Source organism: Papio anubis, chromosome 19 (assembly GCF_008728515.1).
Source record: "Papio anubis isolate 15944 chromosome 19, Panubis1.0, whole genome shotgun sequence".
Taxonomy (NCBI): Eukaryota; Metazoa; Chordata; class Mammalia; order Primates; family Cercopithecidae; genus Papio; species Papio anubis.
In genome coordinates, this window is record NC_044994.1 from 18,547,731 (window position 1) to 18,564,920 (window position 17,190).

At 41.8% G+C, this 17,190-nt stretch overlaps 1 long non-coding RNA gene across 2 annotated transcripts; it reads left to right on the forward strand.

Annotated features, from left to right (window-relative positions):
* The first annotated feature begins 1,119 nt into the window (after nucleotides 1-1,119).
* Nucleotides 1,120-17,167, forward strand: LOC103879635. 2 transcript variants are annotated; one of them, XR_640339.4, is made up of 5 exons: nucleotides 1,120-1,459; nucleotides 2,004-2,544; nucleotides 10,190-10,333; nucleotides 11,286-11,452; nucleotides 16,643-17,167. It is a non-coding gene; the product is annotated as an uncharacterized LOC103879635 (long non-coding RNA). The 2 variants fall into 2 exon arrangements; XR_002518576.2 differs by having other exon boundaries at nucleotides 1,120-2,544.
* Nucleotides 17,168-17,190: the final 23 nt, after the last annotated feature.

Below are 17,190 nucleotides of genomic sequence, written 5' to 3' on the forward strand. Positions count from 1 at the left end.
TGCCACTGCACTCCAGCTTGGGCGATAGCGTGAGACTCTGCCTCAAAAAATAAATTAAATTAAATTAAATTGTAGTTGGCCTTGGTTTTATTTTCCCGCTCACAAGGAAGCAGGAAGAGCCCAAGGAAAAAGAAGCAGCATGAAAAATGACAAGAAGACTAAAACAGAAGTTTCTAGGAACTTTGCACACACAGAAGAGGGTTCTTTTAGCTTTAGTCAGGATAGGAAAAGAATAAGATAAAAGTGAACATTTATTGAGCCAGGCCCTATCTTCTACTTGTGTTAATTCATTTAGTCAAATCCTCACAAGAGCTCTATGAGGTAGGCGCTGATGTGATTCCTAGTTTTTAGATGAGGACTGTGATGGACAGAGAGGTTCCCTAACTTTCCCAAGGTCACACAGCCAGTAAGCAGGGGACAGGGATCTGAACCAACACTGGTAGCCATGGCACCACATCTTAGAGCAGTGTAATGTGACTGGTGGCCAAGACAAGGCAGACACACATCACTGCTGCCTTCCCCATCTCAGAGAATGGACTTCAAATTGGAAAGAGTGGAACAAAGTGTGGAAGGAACTGGACCTCAGGACAGGTGTGGAGTGTGCGCTGGCCCCTGGCGGCAAACCTGAATTGGAGCTTCTCGGTTTAGAAGAAATACATTTCCAGATAAGGACAGACCTGTAGATGTGTTAACTAGTGAGATTTCCTGGAGAAAGTGGGGAAGGGTAACAATGGAATATCAGTAACAATAAAAAATCAATAACTAGGAACAAAATCAATAATGTTCCTAGTTATCTAAAAGGGTACAAAAACATCTAAAATCAACTATTAATGGCACCTTTTATGCATTATGTATTAGGTGGAATTTTTATTTTTATTTTTAAACAGAATCTTGCTCTGTCACCCAGGCTGGAGTGCAGTGGTGCGATCTTGGCTCACTGCAACCTCTACCTCCTGGTTTAAGTGATTCTTGTGCCTCAGCCTCCCAAGTAGCTGGGATTACAGGCATGCGCCAGCACACCTGGCTAATTTTTGTATTTTTTCTAGAGATGGGTTTTGACATGTTGGCCAGGCTGCTCTCGAACTCCTGGACTTAAGCGATCCATCCACCTGGGCCTCCCAAAGTGCTGAGATTACAGGCATGAACCACCGTGCCCTGCTGGGTGGAATTTTTAAATTGCAAATAACATATACCAATTTATGCAGCTTAAAGGAAGTGGAGCTTACTCTGACAGTACACAGCTGTCTCACAGAAGGGACAGCAGGGACCCACCAGGCCTCAGGAGTCAACCGGAACCAGGAAATCAACTGCTGTTGTTGCTGCTTCTGCTGTACACCTGCCTCTGAATTTTCTCTTGCCTGTGAACTTGGCAGCCCACAGAGCCAAGGCTGATAGTTCCTCTTTTCAACAGCGCAGCCAGACAGAGATGAGCCTCCTGGACTCAATTATATATTTGCAGGTAAGAGACCTGGTTGACACAGGTATTCCCTCTGGGCCGATCAGTGAAGGTGGCGGTGTCCTGGGTAATTGTAACTTCTCAAACTATGGTGCAGTGGAGGCAAGGGTGTGTGGGGGGTGTGTGTGTGTGTGTGTGTGTGTGTGTGTGTGTGTGTGTGTGTGTTCTGTTCAGAAACAGGCAGGGGATAGGAAACTGTTCTTAGATGTGGTGGTATCTAAGCTGACACCCAAGTTTCTTGAAAAATTGTGCGCTGAAAGTTTATGAATAGCATATCAAAGAAAGCAGATGCCCAGGTCCTTCCAAAGAAGTCATTTCCTTCTTGATGGACGTACTAAAGGGATAGAAAGGGAGGATGCAGGGATTTGTAATGCAGGGATCTGGGTGGAAAAGCCGTAAGTGTGCCAGCTTCCTCCTCTTTGTCTTGGTGGGGGCTAGTGCCAAGTGCAAGGCTGGCTCACAGTAGGTGCTCAGCAGCTCTGAATGCATGAATGAATGAATGAACGAATGAATGAATGAATGATAGCCTATTCCTGTGGGTTCACAGCTGTTGGGAACACCCGTACCCAAGTAATGCTGGTGAAGAGGCTGGCATCACCCTGGAGGGAGAACTTTGATGGTGTACTTCAGGTCAACAATGATATCTGTGACTCAGGTGAAGTTGGACAAGCCATGCTCAGAGAATTCTCAGACGACTCAAGACTTGAAGGAGTGAAGAGCTTCCTGGACGACAGATGGAAGAACCCCAAAGCATCCAAAACACCAATTCTGTGAAATTTCATGGGGAATAAGGGCCAGTTCTTTCTTTGGTTATAAATGATCAGTTGCTCAAGGCATGGGGGATATCTGGCTTGATCAAACTCAAGGTCCAGGTGGTGTCTGCGTCTTAGGCTGAACTAAGTTGAGTACAGTGTCCAGATTAAGGGCATTTTAGTTGAAGAAAATGGGGCTGCTTAATCTGGTGAAGAAAGCAGTAAGGACTGATTAAATAAATGCCTTTCTCCCTTAGTGGAGGACAGTGGACCCAGAGGAAGAGCTGTTCGGGCAGCAGAGGCACCCGGCGTGACAATAGCAAGCTCCTTGTCAAGGTAGTGATGGCTGACCTGGTGAAGGGTGGTGCTTCCCACATTCTTTCTTGTTTGTTCCCCACAACAGTCTTCAGGTGCATTTGAGGCGGATGGCAGTGTGCTCTCATTAGCTAAAGAAGCTGGGCTGATAAAGAGTGTTTAAGTGACCCACTCAATGTCACATAGCTCAAGGAGCAGAGCTAAGCTGGAACCCAGGCATTCTGAGTTCCAGGCTATGCATGAAAAGCATTGAAGGAGAAGCTGGAAGACCGTGGCGGGGACTCCCGTGGGATGCCATAGAGGTGATTCCTTCCGTGGGAGGGAGAAGGACTACCTTGAAAGATGCCTAGCTCCTAGTGTCTGTGACTTTGACGAGGTCAGAATGTCAGTCTCTGCTGCAAACTCTCTGTGTCCCTGACTACAGACGATGAGAGGTGGTGAGCAGTTAACATTTTTCCTGCCTGTATGCCCTGCACCATTTCTGAATGAGTTATGTCATTTATGCAACAGGATAATTTAATGAAGTAGCCACTTCCGCCGTGTGGAACAGTATGTTCTGATACTCAGGGCTGTACTTCGAGAGTTGTAACTTCTGGATTAATTGCAGAATCAAGCTTTCATTTATCTGCGATTTCTTAATCAGCGGGAGTGGGAAATCAGACACACGTTTAATGTGTGCTAAAAAGCGCTTGGCAATATAACAACTAAATGCAACGTGTGATCCTGGACTAGGTCGAGTCAGCAAACAAAACAAAACAGCTTTTAAAAAAAATATTGGGCTCACACCTGTAATCCCAGCACTGGGAGGCTGAGGCGGGCGCATCCCTGGAGGTCAGGAGTTTGAGACCAGCCTGGCCAACATGGCGAAATCCCGTTTCTACTAAAAATACAAAAATTAGCTGGGTGTAATGGTGGGTGCCTGTAGTCCTAGCCACTCGGGAGGCTGAGGGGGTTAGAATCCTTTGAACCTGGGAGACGGAGGTTGCAGTGAGCCAAGATCGCGGGGCTGCACTCCAACCTGGGTGACAGAGCCAGAGTCCGTCTCAAAAAAAAAAAAAAAAATTATTGGGACAATTGGGGAAATTTGAATATTGACTCTCTGTGTGTGTGTGTGTGTGATCACATTGAGAGTTAAGTAGAAGCATGTTCTTGTTTGTAGGCGATTTTGTGCTGAAGTACTTAGGAGTGATTGCCGCACTGCTTGCAATTTACTTTCCAATAGCTCAGCAAAAACGGTAGGCAGGGACTGGGAGAGAGCAGACGTGGTGAAACGTTAACAACTGATGAATCTAAGTGAAGAGTGCATGGCGTTATTTGTACTGTTGTTTCAACTTTTCTGCAGGTTTGAATATTTTAAAATGAAAGCTGGGGGGAAATGGTTAACACTGAAATAGAGGCAAATTTCAGGAAATAGTTTTACTGTATAGTAAGTCTAAAAATGAAAAGCTCCAGTGGTAAGTAGGCAAGTTGAGGCAAACTATACTGCCTCTTTTCTTTTCCTAGCAGTGGAAAGCCAGAAAGCTACAGAATGAAACAAAGGCTATTTTGTGTGGTAGATGAACTCATTTATCAGCTGCATTCAGACTAGAAAGGCAGAGGCAGAGATCAGCCTGTTGAAGGTTCTTTTCTGCTTCCTGTCCCATCACTCTGATTAACCCTGTCGTGACTTCCCAGTGTTTATCCAGGAGGCAGCCCTATCCAAAACTTGGATATAGTCAGGATTCAAGCATGCAGCCAGGCATAAAACATCTTTGAAACACGAGCCATGACTTTTGTTTTTCTGGCAAATGCTTTTTGTTTGAAGAAAGTACAGAATTTAAGAATCTATTTTAAAAAATACTTTAATGTTGAAAAGTCAGATAATTTACCAAATAAAAAAGTAATGTTTGCCTTTCTAATTCATTACAAATTTACTACAGTTCATCTAAGAGCAACAAAATATAAAATTCTTTATGAGTAAGTGCTGCCGGAAAGTGTTTGGGTGGTCAACGTGCGATTTGGAAGGTTATTCAGCTTGTTAGAGACCCATTTAGGGATCAAGGAAAACCTTATATAAGCCCAACCCGATTGTCCATCTGGTGCGCCTCATTCAACTCCCAGGAGTCAACTTGGTGTGGACTTGATAGCTGGCCAGATCTGGGTTAGAATCTGGACTCCTGTAATTTACTTATTCCTGATATTGACTATCTGTGTTCTCTTGCTTTTCTCCCCAGTTTGGTTAGAGGTTTATCAATATAATTAATTTTCTCAATAACCCAGCTTTTCATTTTATTGGTTTTCTCTATTATTTTTTCTTTTCCTATTCTGTTGATTTCTATTCTGATCTTTATTATTTTTGTTCTTTTGCTTACTTTGGATTTTCTTTGTTCTTCTTTCTCTAGTTTCTTAAGGTTGTTGATTTGAAAGTTTTCTTCTTTCCTCATGTAGATGTTTAGTGCTATAAATTTCCCCCTAAGTACTGCTTGAGCAGAATTCCACACATTTTGGTATCTTATATTTGCATTTTCATTCAGTTCGAATACTTTCTAATTGCCCTTTGATTTCTTCTTCGATGGGCTACTTAAAAACATAATATTTAATTTTCAAATATTTGTGGATTTTCCAGAGTTCTTTAATTCCATTGTGGTTAGAGAATTTCTTTTGTATAACTTCATTTAAATCCATTGAGATTTGTTTTATGTTTTTAGAGTTGTTCAAATCTGTACTTTTACCGAATTTCTGTCTATTTTTCCTATCACTTCTTGACAGAGTAGTGTTCAGATCTCTGATTATACATGTGATTTGCCTATATTTACCTGTAATTTACATCAATGATTAGTTTCTGTATTCTAAAGTCCTGTTATTATGTGAAATGAAAGGGCTAAAAGTATGTCTTGTTGACCCCTTTATCGTATGAAATGATCTCTTTATTTCTGGTAATACTCTTTGCTCTGACGTCCACTTTGCCTGATATTAATATGGCAACTCCAGCTTTCTTTAGATTAGTGTTAGTTTGGGATATGTTTTTCTATGCTCTTACTTTTAACCTATTTTTTAAAAAATTGGAAATTGATTTCTTTTAGGCAGTATATAGTTGGGTGTCATATTTTTAGCTAGTCTGACGATCTTGTCTCAATTGAGGTGTTAGGCCATTTACATTTAATGTGGTTATTGGTATGGTTTTGTTTAACTATATCCTCTTGCTAATTTTTACTTTTCCCATCTGTATTTTGTTTTTCTTCTTTTTCTGCCTTCTTTTGGATAAAATGAGTACTTTAAAAAATAATTTCACTTTATTGGCTTCTGTTGCATTATTTTAGTAGTTGCAAGGTTTATAGTATTATCTTTAACTTATTACAGTCATTTGTCAAATGATTTGATATCACTTAACATGTAAGAATCTTATAATTTCATTTCTCCCTTCCAATATTGTTGTTACGAATGTTACTTCTACATAAGCTATAAACTCATGATGTATTATTATTTTTTCTTTAAATAGTTATCTTTATAAAAATATTAACAATAAAGAATAAAGCCCTTTATGTTTACCCACATAGTTATCATTTTTCGTGCCCTCCATTCTTTGTATAGAAGCTGATTTCCATTTGTCATCATTTTCTGCCTGAAGGACTTCCTTTAGCATTTTTTATAGAGGAAGCTGCTGGTGATATATTCTGTTAGATTTTGTCTTCCTGAAAAAGTTTTTATTTTACCATTGTTTTTGAAAGATAATTTTACTTTGTTGTTCCAATGTCTCTGGCTTGCATGTTTCTGATAAGAAATCTGTCATCATCCTTATCTTTCCACCTTTGTCCATAAAGTATCTTCTCCCTCCCCCACTAGCTGCTTTTAAGATTTTTTCCTTATCATCGGTTTTGAGCAATTTGTTTATGATGTGTCTTGGTGTGTTTTTCTTTACACTACTTTTGCAGAGTTCATTAAGGTTCTTGGATCTATGAGTTTATACTGTAGATGTTGTCAAATTTGGAAAATAGCCATATTTCTTCAAGTATTTTTCTGTTTCCCCCCTTGACCCCTTGAGGGAGACTGCAATTACATGTGTATTTTTAGGCTGCTTGAAGTTACTCCACAGTTCAATATGCTCTGTTCATTTTGTTTCAGAGTTTTAAAGACAAGACTCTGTGTTTCATCTTAGGCAATTTCTATTGCTATTTAATATTATCTTCAAGTTCACTAATTTTTTGTAATCTGCTGCTAATCTCATCAGGTGAGTGTTTCAGACATCATAATTTTTATTTCTAGAAATTTGATTTTGTTCTTCTTTATATTTTCCATGTCACCATTTAACATGTTAAGTCTTTAGCTCCTTGAACATATAGAATAAAGTTTATTAACTGTTTTAGTGTTTTTGTCTACTGATTGTATAATGTCTCATCATTTCTAGGTTGGTTTATTTATATTTATTTATTTATTTATTTATTTATTTTTTGAGATGGAGTGTTGCTCTGTTGCCCAGGCTGGAGTGCAGTGGCCGGATCTCAGCTCACTGCAAGCTCCGCCTCCCGGGTTCCCGCCATTCTCCTGCCTCAGCCTCCTGAGTAGCTGGGACTACAGGCGCCCGCCACCTCGCCCGGCTAGTTTTTGTATTTTTCAGTAGAGATGGGGTTTCACCGTGTCAGCCAGGATGGTCTCGATCTCCTGACCTCGTGATCTGCCCGTCTTGGCCTCCCAAAGTGCTGGGATTACAGGCTTGAGCCACTGCGCCCGGCCTTATTTTTATTTTTATTATTTTTTTGAGACAGAGTCTTGCTCTGTTGCCCAGGCTGGAGTGCAGTGGCACGATCTCAGCTCATGAAACCTCTTCCTCCTGGGTTCAAGCAATTCTCCTGCCTCAGCCTCCCGAGTAGCTGGGATTACAGATATACACCATCATGTCCAGCTAATTTTTTGTATTTTTAGTAGAGATGGAGTTTTACCATGTTGGCCAGGCTGATCTTGAACTCCTGGCCTCAAGTGATTCACCCACCTTGGCCTCTCAAAGAGCTGGAATTACAGGCATGAGCCACCTGTGTTGGCCTCTGGGTTGATTTAGATTTATTTATTTTATTTTATTTTTTACTATGAGTTATATTTTCCTGCTTCTTTGAATGCCTGGTAATTTTGAAAATTAGAGGCCAGTTGTGAATTTTACCTTATTGGGTGCTGAATATTTGTGTATCTCTATCAATATTTTTTGACTTTGTTTTAGAATGAAGTAGAGTTACTTGGAAACACTTTGATCCTTTTTGGGATTTGCTTTTAAGCTTTGTTAGGTAAGATCCGAGCTGTGTTTAGTCTAGGGCTCATTTCCCTCCAGCACTCCGGCATTCTGAGTATTCTAACCAATGCCCCATTCATTATGAGGCTTTCCACTCTGTCTGCTGAGAGCAGGAACTATTTCTGGTCCTGGGTGGGCTATGGGGATTGCTTTCTCTCATTCTTCTACGTAGCTTTTCCCCTAGGCTTGGGTGACTTCTTCCAACACATGCACTGATCAGTACTCAGCTGAAGAGTCTCTTCTGTTCTTCAGTCTTCTCTTTCTCCATGTATCTCTCCCTTCTCCATTGCTCTGCCCTGTGAATTCTACTTGCCTTTGTTTCCCTATGCTACCATCTCCATCTCTTCAACTCAGGGAAAGCATTAGTTTCTGTATGGGTTACCCCTCCCTCAACATGGCCCGGAAACTTCCTCAAGGCAGTTAGCCAGGGCAACCACAGGGCTCACCTTGTTTGCTCTCCACCTCACAGGGGTCACTGTGCCTCATATTCAATGTCTTGAAAATCATTGTTTCATATATTCTGCCCAGTTTGTGGGTTGTTTCGGGAGGGAGAATAATCTGCTACTTCATATTGGCCAAATGTGGAACTCCTGAATGACTTTAGATTAGGCAAAATCCAAAGTAAACATCAAAAGAACCAAAGTGCTTAAGGGATTTAATATTACTAGTAATTGATTCTCTAATGTCAGTTATTATACTTTATATTAATTCTTATTTTAGTGCTTATGAGTAGAAATAAGTTCTCTAAGTGTTGGAGCGAGGAACATGAAACCCATACTCTGCCTAGTTCTTCAAATAGTAGACTTCAGTTGTGAATTTCATCTGTCATCGACAATCATTTAGTTAGCACTTACTAGGTGCTAGGACATAAATAAGTCAGATTTCTTCCACTGAAGATCTTAAGGATGGCCATTAGATTAGTAAACATATACATATAGATATTTCAATATTAAGTGGTAAGTATGATAATAAAAGTACAAATCAGGTGCTTTAGGACCATAGAGAGCATCACCCATCTGAGAAGCACATGAAAAGGTGGTGATGGGTAAAGAGGGTCTTGAAGGATGAGTGGCAAGTGATTAAACAAATAACAGGATAAATGTGTTACAAAGCAGGGAGACTCAGAACAATATGACAAACAGGGCATGGTGGCTTATGCCTGTAATTCCAGCATTTTGGGAGGCTGAGGCAGGAGGATTGCTTAAATCCAGGAGTTTGAGACCAGCCTGGGCAACATAGTGAGACCCCATTTCTCTTTTTCTTTTTTTTTTTGAGACGGAGTCTTGCTTTGTTGCCAGGCTGGAGTACAGTGGTGTAATCCCAGCTCACTGCAACCTCTGCCTCCTGGGTTCAAGTGATTCTCCTGCCTCAGCCTCCTGAGTAGCTGAGATTACAGGCATGTGCCACCACGCCTGGCTAATTTTTGTATTTTTAGTAGAGATGGGGTTTCACCATATTGGCCAGGATGGTCTCGATCTCTTGACCTTGTGATCCACCCACCTTGGCCTCCTAAGGTGCTGGAATTACAGGCATGAGCCACCGCGCCCAGCAGTGAGACCCCATTTCTACACAAAATTAAAAAAAAAAAATTAGCCAAGCGTGGTGGCAGCTGCCTAAAGTCCTAGCTACTCAGAGGCTGTGGTGTGAAGATCACTTGAACCTGGGAGGTCAAGGCTGCAGGGAACCATGTTTGTGCTACTGCTGCACTCCAGCTTGGGCAACAGAGTGAGACCCTGTCTCCAAAACAAACAAAACAAAACAAAAAACAGCAAATAAAAAAAAACAAATATGACACTAAAAGTATTTTGTAGGAGGCCAGGGGTGGCCCCAGGTGAGGCTGAGGGGTAGGTAGAGTTAGATCAAGGAGGCTTGGATGCCACACTAAGGAGACAAGATGATTCTAAAAATAACAAGGAAACTGTCAGGATTTTAACAGGGGAGTAACCAGGCTGCAATGTGGAGGATGGATTTTAAGGGGTGACCATCTCAATTCTCAACAGGAAAACCAATTAAGATCCTATGGAAATGGTCCATATAGGAGGAATTGATAATATGACATTGGTAAGTGGAGGTAGGGGTGGAAAGGAAAAGACCGATTGAAGAAATATTTAGATGATACTTTCTGTAGAACTTGGTGACCATGTAAGTATGGGGATTGCAGAAATGGCTCCCTGATGTGAACAGAGAGGAGCATCCTGGACTGAAATAGGAAATCTAAAAGGAGAAACAAAAGGCCCAGTGACCAAAATAAGCTCTGTTCTTGATAGTCCAATGGAAATGCTTGGCAGATCCTACATCTATCATTGCTTATGACACAATATATTGAAACAATGGGTTTACATGGCTTACCCTCCTGCCTGACTAAAAGTCAAATGGCAAGGTCATGTCTTATTTGTCTTGTATCCTCAGGGCTGGCTACCCCACCCAAGCTCTGGGAGAGGTCTGCCTGCAGCACAGGTGACAGGAAAGCCATCGATGGTTGAGATCTCCCAGGGAGAGGAGAGGAGACTGAGAAAAGCAGTGACAAGCAAGAAAAAGATATTCACACCTGGGGTAAGAATTTGAGAAGTAAGTGACCTGGTGGCCTTGCATTGTCTGCGGCTCTTCCGTGGGCCCTGTGAAAGGCCACCTCAATGCAGGCCTGTAGCCCTGTCAGTGTCCAGGCAAGCCATTCCCTTTATATGCTTTTCATATTAACACGAAGGCTTCTAGTGATTGTGCAGAAGTCATCTCCAGCCATCACTTGACTCACTTTGCTTGGAAGAAAAGTGGGGAGTGGATGGTGGAGGAGGGGTTATTGCAGACTGGACAGAGGCAGGAAGTTATTGGAAGAAAGAATTTGGGGTGTGCGTGTAGTTTTTCTCCCACTCCTTCCCTACCTAGAGGAAAATAACTCTGATTTTGATATTATAATGGCAGTAGGGAAAAGATTATACAGGTCAATATTCTGTTTTATAAACACATCTACTATGCTTAAACTAAGAACTATAACTGAATTATTTTCGTGAATATGCATTCTACTTAGAATTTCAAATTTTCTGTTATTTATGTATTTAAGAGACCAAACATTTAAGAATATGACTTACAGAAGAACAACATCTTAAATAATTTTTTAAAATTTCAAATAAAGAGCAATAATGGATGAAAATTTAAATTTTAGGGGCACATAAGCCATCTGCCTCCCACCATTGCCCCTTCCCAAGTCAGTTTCCCATTACTGCTGATTAACTTAAAAACCCAGCTGCGTCAGATTGCTCAAGTTGCAGACCTTTAGATGATCCTGGAAGGCCTCCTCAAACTGGATTTAACCAGCTGATCTTGCTTCTTTTCCAACAAGTGTGATCCTCTGTGACAAGGATTTGACCTTCAGCTTTTGGGACAGGCTTTCCGAGTCAAGTTCCAAAGTTTGAATGGAACGTGCAATACATGTTTCTGTGGCTTTTTCAGTCCTGCTGATCAACAGCATAATTTAATACTTGTACTGTCTGTTCCCTTTTCTGACAAGCACAATCTGATAAACAGATTGGGAGGAGCGGTGCAGCACTGTGTGATTCACACTGCGAATGAGGGGAAAAGGAGAGGTGGAGAGAGAATGAACCTGGAGTCACATGAAATGCAGCCAGATTGAGCCCTCTGACGCGAACGTTTCGGCACTTGCAAGGGAGTTTTGTGGTAAGTGGTTAGGGTTATCGATTTACATTCCCCTTCAAATTCGGAAGTTTTGAAATCATTAAGTTTCAGAGAAACTCACCTAGATTAAAATACAAGGGAAAAGACGGACCTATACACCTACAGTAGGCTATTGTTACAGGTGGTAGATGCTATGGTAATTACTTCCTGTGCTCGTTTCTGTTCACTCAAACCTCTGACAGCTTTTTAAGAGGAGGTATAAGAATTCTGTAGTTGGTGGGCTATTTCCACTGGATTGGGCAGTTTTCTGCCTAATTAGGAAAGGATGAAGGCCCTTGGATTAAATGCCACTTAAGGACTTCCCTGCAACGCCCCCAACACACATCCCCTACCTCCTCCATTAACTGCATTTGGAAGAATTCAATCTGAGCTTCAAAATAGGAGATGCCAACTATTGTTTACATCAGTGAAATCATAAAAAGGCACATCACAAAAGCACACTCAGAAGACCCTTATTTACTGTTCTGAGGCTACGCTGGGGAGCACAATGACATTACCCAGTGTTTTAAATACTTGTCTGAAGAGTCACTGTATTGGGCATTATTAAAATATGGAGTCCCAGGCTTTTCACTTAGAAAGTGGAATTCAGGCCAGGCATGCTGGCTCACGCCTGTAATCCCAGCACTTTGGGAGGCTGTGGTGGGCAGATCATTTGAGGTCAGGAGTTCGAGAGCAGCCTGGCCAACATGGCAAAAACCCTACCAAAAATACAAAAAACTAGCTGGGCATTGTGGCTTGTGCTTGTAATCCCAGCTACTCAGGAGGCTGATGCAGGAGAATCACTTGAACCCAGGCGGCGGAGGTTGCAGTGAGCTGAGATCACGCCACTGCACTCCAGCCTGGGTGACAGAGCAAGATTCCATCTCAAAAAAAAAAAAAAAAAAAAAAAGTGAAATTCAGAAATCTATGGGGAGATGGGGTACAGGGGTGGTGATGGGCTGGAATTATCACTTAAAAAAATGCCTTTTGTGTGTCTTAAGAACAGGCAAGTTTGGAAATCACTGATAGAACCTGTGATCAACTTTGATGGATAAAAGCTGCCCGACAGTGACAAAGTCAGACACAATGCATATTCTCAGGGTTTGAGTCCTGTAGATGAATATTAGTCAGTCACAAATGTTATTAGTAATTCCTACCAGTAGATTCCTACTAATAGTTACTGCAATGCCGTTTGTCTAGTATCTTGCAGTGGGGCACACTGCAGCTGCCAATGCCAGCAAGCGCATTTTTTGCATGGGTTGGAAAGGGAGAAAGAGTTGAGCTCAAAGTATGATTCAGACCTGGTGTATGTGTATGTGAATAAGTGTTGTTTTTGTGATCAGCTTATATTATCAAATCAAACTAAAAATTTGCATCCAATTTTGATTTTTTTATAAAGTATGTCCTCGATCAACTTAGTTTTTGTGATCTCACATGCAATCCCACCCAAATGAAAATTTCCTAGAGTGTCTAAAATTGTTTTATTTCCTAACTCTCAGAGTTACAAACTCCTAGTTTGCAGACGTCTTGTTTGGGCTGTACATTTGGAAAAAAAAGAGCTCCAATATTTACACATCTAGAGATTTCACACAAAAGTCTGGATTCCCAGGTTTTCTAGAAAAATGAGATGTTTAAGTACAAGGACAAGGACACTGTTCTCCTATAGCTGCAACCTGTTGGGGTTGAGTAGGGGCTGCTCCTTTGAATACTCCAGTTCGGCTATCTCTTACTGATTCATGTAACTTGCCCTGCCCTTGGAGGCATCTGAGTTTGCCGCCCCAACTCTAAAGGTGATATCTTATTTTCTCATACGTCTTTATGTCATCCGGTCTTAGCCTGCTTTGTAGATCATGAATGGATGAATGGGGAAAACAACCACTTAACTGCCCCCGCCCCCCCACCATCAACAGACTGTTCCCAGACAGTCAAGCCTACAGACTCCCTAAATGAGTATCTGCCCACCTTCTGTGATTCTCCAATGGTTCCTAAATAAAGTCCAAATCCTTGTCTGGCAGTCAAGATCAGCTCCCCTCTCACACTCCCAAAATCCAATTCCACCTTCCTTTTCTAGCCCATGCTTCCCTCTTCCCTTACCATGTGCTGACCCTGCCTTGTGCTCCTCCAGCTCAGAGCCTCTGCCCCACCCCCAAATACTCCTTGCTTGCAAAGTCTACCCATCTTTCAAGCGCCACCTCCCCAAGGATGGTTTTTCTAATATCCCCGACTAGATATGATCCCATATGATTGGGCATTTCTAGAATCCTTGGTTTGTAACTATGAAATGACACATATCCCATTGTGCCTTGGACTGTAGTTAGGTATGCACATACCTTAATTCACCGCTAGATGTGCAGAGAGCCCTGCTCCTCTCACTCCCCAGAAACCCACAGCAGAAACCATGTCATGGTCACCCTAGTATCAGCAAAGCCAAGTACCCAACATACTGAAGAAGATGGTCAAAATACTTAACAACAGGAGTACATTTCCATTATGAGGAGAAAATGCTATTAATTAATAATCTACTGCTTCCTCCTATTGCACATAAAAACTTACTTTTTCTTAAATAGTTGTTTTGGGTCCTCCTTATAAAACTTAATCGAACATTAGCCTTAATCATATCCTTTATTTGATGTCTTAGGGTCTTAGTTACTTTAACCAAGACATAGGGATGGATAATACAACCTCCAGTATGGTCAACGGATTGAATGAGTTAATAGGTAAAGTGCTCAGTACAGGTCTGGCACACAGCAAACACTAAACGGATGACTATTACTGTTATGGAGAAACTCATCTAATATTTGGAACCAGTTTATAAGTGGCTTGCGTTATTCTAGTTTTCTAAAATACTTCTTAGAAAAGAGCAGGTCAAGTAGTGTAGCTTGTCTGCCCTAGACTAAAGATTTTTTATTTTGCTAAAAAAAAAAAAAGAGAGTATTCCAACTATCAAAGATTCAGGCAACAGTGGCTTTTTTTGAGACAGTCTTGCTCTGTCGCCTTGGCTGGAGTGCAATGGCGTGATCTCGGCTCACTGCAACCTCCGCCTCCTGGGTTCAAGTGATTCTCCTGCCTCAGCCTCTGGAGTAGCTGGGACTACAGGCATGCGCCACCACACCCAGCTAATTTGTGTATTTTTAGTAGAGATGGGGTTTCACCGTGTTGGCCAGGATAGTCTCAATCTCTTGACCTCATGATCCACCCACCTCGGCCTCCCAAAGTGCTGGGATTACAGGCGTTAGCCACCACGCATGGCCAACAGTGGCTTTTTAAAAAGCAAACTTTTAGTGCTCCCAAGGTAATGATTGATTTGGGAAAGGATTACCAATGGATGTCAAAACCATTTGGTGAGAGTGTGTTGAGAGATACAAGATATTTATAGTCTCATAGCGTCATCCCATAGGTAATCATTAATTACAAAAAGAAAAAGCTACCTTTACACTGGGTAATTTGGTGAATGTTACTTCAACCAAGAGGCTAAAACTGCCATTAATAATATGGGCCAAACTGAGTCTTGTGATATGATGCACTGAGGATATGTTATCGCCTATGTAGTATTCTTGAAACCAAACAAACCTGACTCTACCAATGAGGGACAAATCAGACAAATCCAAATCTGCAAAACAGTTGACCTAGACTCTTCCAATAAGTCGATGTCATGGAAAGATCCCCCCAAAGAAAAGCAAGGGGTGGGGGGGTATTATTAATAAATGCAATGCGTAATCCTTGATCAGATCCTTAGGTGCAAAGCACAGCTATTAAGATCCTTTTGGGGACACTGGTGAAGTTTGAACATGAACTTTACATTGAATAATAAGCAGTAGTGAAAAATAAGATTGTGATTCATTCACACCTGTAATCCCAGCACTTTGGGAGGCCGATGGGGGTGGATCACTTGAGTTCAGGAGTTCAAGATCAGCCTAGCCAACATGGCAAAACCCATCTCTACCAAAAAAAAAAAAAAAAAAAAATTAGCTGGGTGTGGTAACACATGCCTGTAATCCCAGCTACTTGGGAGGCTAAGGTGGGAGAATCACTTGAACCTAGAGGTGGAGGTTGCAGTGAGCCAAGATTGTGCCATTGTACTCCAGCCTGGGTGACAGAGTGAGACTCTGTCTCAAAAAAAAAGAAAAAGAAAAAAGATGATTCAATTATATTTTGACATTTTGATTGACCTGCTCTTTCCTAAAGTATTTTGGTGTCTGGGAATCTACATGTTTCAAGACCTAAAAAGGTGAACATTACAAGTGAACTGTTTGCTCCATTGAACTGGATCAGAGTTTTTGTAGAAACAATGTGCAACTGGGATGCAGTCATATAAATAGACCAAAGAACTTAGAAAAGAACAAAGTGGATGCCAGTAGCCAATGTACACCGTTCTGTGCAGTATTTGGTTGGGACAATGCTAACTGCACATAAGCAGTGCTGGGTAAACATTAACTGATGACAATAACCAGCAGAGTCCCAAAGTGAGGCCCTTGCATTATTGATTTGAGGAAATTCTGCTTAACGAGAATGGATTGCTAGTAAATCATACAGCAATTTTATTCTCCTTTCAGTGGGACGTGGATGACTGAGCAGCTGGTGGGAGCAGCCCTGTCTGTCCCCATCTGAGAGAGTGGTGTATTAGTCTCAAATAGGGAAATTACGCAGCAATGTGGAAACCTGGCTAGCCATCATTAAAGTAATTCAGCGTTTGGGCCGCCTGTGTTTCAGGCAGTGATAGGAGCCATTAAGAGCTCACTTTTAGTTTCAGAAGCCAGAGATATTTTCATTACTAGTGTCCTCAGGCATACACTTTTTAATTTAAAAAAAGAAAGTAAGTTCAGGATGGAAATAACCCATCACCACAGGAATATTTCTGCACCAGAAACACATTCTCGTTTACCTGTCAATCTTACCAGCATGTCAGATTTATTTTGAGTGTCTGGAATGAGGAAGAGGAGGGAAGAAAGGTGGGTGTAGGGCTGATCGAAGAATCAGGGTCACTAATACCTTGGAAAAGCTGAGGACTTCATTCTAAAGTGCTGTTGAAATCTCAGGTTTTTTACTTCTCTGGCTAATAATAAAATGATAGTTCTGGCTCTGAGATGTTCCCTACTTTTTGCAAAACCATAATGCCCTACTTATAAGATGCTTTGGACAGGTGTTATGGTAGATTGAAGGTGGTCACAAATGCTTTGTTACTTTCCCCAACAGGAGGTTCTTATTTCCCCCTCCTTGAGTCTGGGCTGGCCATGTGGCTGTTCAACAACAGGAAGCAGCAGAAGTGTCCTGTGCCGCCCGGGGCCCAGGCTTTTAGAGAACTGTGGCTTTCTCTGCCTTCTTCTTGGAATCCGGTTACCATGTCGAGAGGGGCCCAAGCCACATAGAGGCCAACAGCAAGTATTTGCAGCCATCTGGGTGAGCCATGTAGGACATTCCACACCAATAAGACCCCCTGGATTGCAGCAATGGAGCAGACTCGTGGAGCAGACACAGCCCAGCGAAGGCCAGTATTGCAGGTCAGAACAAAGTGTTTTAAGCCATTAAATTTTGGTGTGGCTTGCTCTGCAGCCAGAGATAACTGAAATAGGTGTAACCGAAAAGTCCGTAAGAAGGAAGATTTACCTTGCTAACCAATGCAGAATCACAAAGCACGTGAAATAACATTTGCTGAGTCAGAAGACCACTGTCTGGAACAGGTGATGACATCCTTAGCCTTTAGTAGGTTTTGACTTCAAAACTGACCCCGGCTTTCAAGCCTC